Below are 4,759 nucleotides of genomic sequence, written 5' to 3'. Positions count from 1 at the left end.
AGTTGGGCGTATACTTGGCCCGTTCCTTTGTATTGATCCCTTGTGGGAGCTGATGTGTGTTGTTGAGCTGGTGTTCACGGTAACCCGGCAGGGGATTCTCACCCTCTGGAGATGTATCTGGGCAATAGAACAAAGTCTGGTTCCAGTCCTTGGGGTTACTGGGCAGCTTAGCATATGGGAAGGTGGCATCTTTGCATTTCTGAATTGAAACCCCGCCTAATTCCAAGCTGGGCCCATCGGTGAACTCCGTCTACCGGTTCATATAATAAAATTCCCTGAACAGTTTGACAGTGGGTTCCTCTTGAAGATAAGCTTCGCAAAATACTTGGAAATTGCAAATGTTGGACATAGAATTGGGCCCAATGTCTTGAGGATGAAGTTGGAAGAATTGTAGCACATCTCGATAGAATTTTGAGTCGGGCGGGGTAAACCCCCGGATCATGTGATCAGTAAAAACAAAGTTGTTCAAATCTTCCTTGGTGACCCGGGATGATGCCCCGTTGCATGTAGTGAATGTCTTTGTAATTGTTGATCGTGATCTAAAAAGAAAATTTTGCCGGTTTAAGATTATGTTGTTAAGCCAGCCATTGGTTCAACGGTAAGAATGATAAGCATGCAGTATGTTAAGCCGAAGGATAGCGTTGGAGTTATGCAACACAAACCATTGGCGGCTTAAGAGGGGACTAATGGTACCTGGCGGGTTATGGTTTATAAGTTAAGCCGCCCACACAACTATCAATTTTCAGAGCTATGAGTGAAAATTTGCTAAGTGTTGGACAAGCATCTCTCACAGATCGGTGCTATAATTTCAGATGTATAGCAGTTCATATAAAGAAGAAAAATTCTAAACCTAAGTGGTGGCAGTGAAACAGTTCGCGTGCTCAGATGAGATCTCTTATGGAGGCGAGGCATTCAAATATAAAAAATGAGTGCTAAAACGGATGCCGCGCAAGATGAGCACTTAACTCAGATCAAAACTACAAAGACAGGGAGGAACAAAGAGGAATGAAGATGAACTCCGAAGAACTCGAGCAACCCTAATGTAGATCTATGGTGAGGAAAGAGGAAGGCTTACCGAGGCTGTTGGACAGCGGAGGCGCGCGGAGGAGCTCTGGTGCGTTCAGGTTGATGATGTTGTAGAAGTGTTCCATGACATTACCAAAATTATCATCACGGAAGTGTCCACTTCCATGACGATAAATCACACGTCATAGAAGTGCTTTGGTGATCGACATGTGGCATGCACCGTAACGGGACACCGCTAAGCTATCGGGTCCAGTTTTGGATACGATAACCCGCTAACAGCCACGACCAATGCCGATTTTCCACGTTTAAAATTCTCATTGGCCGACGGAACCACATGTCACCTCCGCGTTGGCACATGTGTCACCCAAACAATGGGCAAGATGCGCCTATGATATGTTGACACGTGGACCGGCCCAAAAGTGGCCCATAAAGATTAAATGGGCTGGCCCAACTAAAGGCCCACAAGATTTTGCGGACCATAATGGGCCGGCCCAGCTAAAGGCCCACAAGATTTTGCAGACCGTAATGGGCCGGACCAGCTAAAGGCCCAACATTCTCAATGAAGGCCCGTACGGCTAGTGTCAAATCGGCCCGTCAACGACCCATCCTAAACTTGTCATCATTGCGGCCCATGGTCACTTCTGGCCCGTTAATAGTCTGCTAAGTATTTGGGCTGAATTACGGCCCAGAGTATTTTCGGCCTGTTAAAGGTCATGCTTCATTTGGGCCCATTTACAGGCCATTGAAACTTTCGTCCCGTAAATGATCGTGAAGGATTTGGTTCATATTTGGCCATGTCTGACATTCGGCCTGTTAGAGGCACACTATAGATTTGGGCCACTTTCACCCCGTTGTGATTTTTGGCCTGTTAACATCGAACGAAATCCATGGGCCATATGTGGCCCAACGTCACATCGGGCCTATTAACAGCCCATATAAAAATGGCACTAATCAAGCCTGACCAAACTTCCGGCCTGTTAAAGGCTCGTGTAGTAGGTCGGTGCATTTATGGCCCGTCCGAATTTCGGCCTGTGAATGATCCGCATTGTAAATGGGCCACTATTTCGGCCTACTAAGACCAGTGGGTTATTTGGTACAATCAGAGCCCAATCTCACTTTCGGCCTATTAAAGGCCCATGTTTTTCATGGGATTGAGATATTTACACCTGTAAACGGCCTATTGTTACTGAGGGCCCAAATTATGTTTAGCCATGTTAAAGGCCCACTATGGGCACAGGCCTACCAGAAAAATATGAAAGCTTATGCTGATTTAGGACCATATATTTTTAGTGGGCTACATGCAAATTTCGGCCCATAATCGTTTTTAGCCCAATTGGAATGGGCCCGACGAATGTTAGCATGTTGGGCTCCTATGAATCTTTCGGTCGGATACATTACTAAGATAAACCTACACTATACAAAAATAGCTTCACACTAACAACATGGAGTGCACTAACAACATGGAGTGCACTAACAACATGGAGTGCACTAATTAATGTTTATATATGAATTACAAATGCAATGCATTGCCTATATTTCAAACCGCTCTCACTCTATGGATCGACAATATGAAATAAACACATGCACATGCTAGAATTCAATAGAGTATGGGTGTCTGATAGACCGATTTTCGTTCATACGCAAATTGCAAAATCCATGATGTCATCCAAAAATAATAATGCCATTTATATTTTAATTTAATGTGTAGAACCTCCTTTTACACGTAGATGCACTATGCCTCGGCCCATTCTCACAAACGCGCTATATATCTCTCTATCTAATGCATAAGTGCACACACTTTATATGCATCGACATTTCTCTTTCACACATGCTCACAATATCTCCCGGGGTGTCGGGGTGTCTCACACACACACACTCTCTCTATATCTCTCTCTCTCTCTCTCTGACTACTATGTACCACTCTTTTCACTAATCTCAGTTGGAAAACACTATTTCTCTCACATGCATATATACACATGCACGGTCTCTACTAGCCCTCTATACGCACATATATGTGCCTACGTGTCTCCCGCACACATATTATCTTTAGGCCTCTCTCGTCTCGCACACATTGACCCCCATCCCCCACAGAAACACCTCTCTCTTAGTAGTTGGCAGATATGATTCCATCACATCATTCGGTAGGATATCCCTGACTGTTAGGCTGGATGGTAATACGAGGCAAAGTTTTACCCCCTAGGCTTCTATAACATACTCGGGGCCTAGGGTTACAAATCATATATAGTCGGCTTATCACCATTGGGGATAGAGTTCTCCATGACTCTGGTAGCTTCGTGTTGTACGCCGAGTCCTCCACATGGGTCTTCGTATGATGCGCCGACCCATGAGTCCTCATGTTGACTCACCACAACTAGAAATGATGTGCCCACCCCAACTAAAAATGATGCGCCCACCATGCCACACACGCAATCGGCCACTAAGAAAATAAGCATATACAATAGTACAATGTTATACATGAAATTTAATTGCATGGTGCATCCAAAAATGTTTGTTCTGCATTATGAATGTTTATATTTTCTCCTAAAATATTAGTCACGGAAAAGAGAAACGAAGGGCATATCTCTCGACTCCACCGGACACCTCCTCTTTCTACACCACTTTCACATACGCACACAAACTATATCTCGGCCCTCTAGAAGTATGGATGTCCATGACAAATTCATGTGTGACGACCACTGTGTTTCAAGCGAAACCACTATATGGTCACTAGACTTCAGAATATGCTCATTACGGTCACCGTATACATTCTCGTGGTGATCATAAAGTATCTAGCTCACGATACATCTCCGTATTTTGTTGATGACACTGACGGACTTTGTATTTGATGCGTGCTCCGTATTTTGTTGACGATACTTACGGTCATTGTATTTCAAGCAAAAGCACGATATGGTCATTGGACTTCAGAATAAGCTCATCATGGTCACCACATACATTTTGTGGTGCTAACCACCCTGTTGTTGGATGGTTAGGAGGACAGTGGTTTTGTCGAGCCCACCAGAGTTAAAGTCCTGGTGCTTGCATTTATCCTGGGTTAATTTCAATATATTCTGGTGATGTGCATTCAGTGGGAGGTGACGTTGCACTCGACTACGAGGCACCTATGGTGACTTTGTAAAATCTCAAGATCATATGCTGGCTCACTCTCTTGAAGGTGCTCATAGGGGTAGGGTCTGCGTGTGCGCTTATAGCGGTGAGTGCTTGAGCATATATATGAGCCCTTGCGTCTGTACCGTGTTAAAGAAATACATGTTGTGATTATACGGTCACTAGCTCACCCGTACAACTCCATATTTTGTTGATGACACAATTGATTGACCAGTCAAACGTTCCATGTGGTGCAACTAGTATTGCACCATTGAGGCGCGTAACCATGGGGCCCACCTGTCAGTGTGTATATGAAAGAAAGAAATGGTAGTTTGAGTCTGTATTGTGTTAATAAAATATATTTTAGGGTGATCATACAGTCACTGGTTCACCATACAGCTCCGTAATTTGTTGATGACACGATCAATTGACCAGTCAAACGGTCCACATTCAGCAGCGCACGTTACCAGAGGGCCCACCCCTCAGCATGTATATGAAGGATAGAAATGGTCATAAATTAGTGGTCGATGGGGATTCGAAGTCGTGAGACCTCTGGTTGGCAGTCACCGACGATGGGGGCGCGGTGATTGGGCGGTGCCGTGGGGATCGCCGGAGAAAAAGCTCGGCG

This window comes from Triticum dicoccoides, chromosome 7B (genome assembly GCF_002162155.2).
Source record: "Triticum dicoccoides isolate Atlit2015 ecotype Zavitan chromosome 7B, WEW_v2.0, whole genome shotgun sequence".
NCBI lineage: Eukaryota > Viridiplantae > Streptophyta > Magnoliopsida > Poales > Poaceae > Triticum > Triticum dicoccoides.
This window is presented reverse-complemented; position numbering follows the sequence as displayed.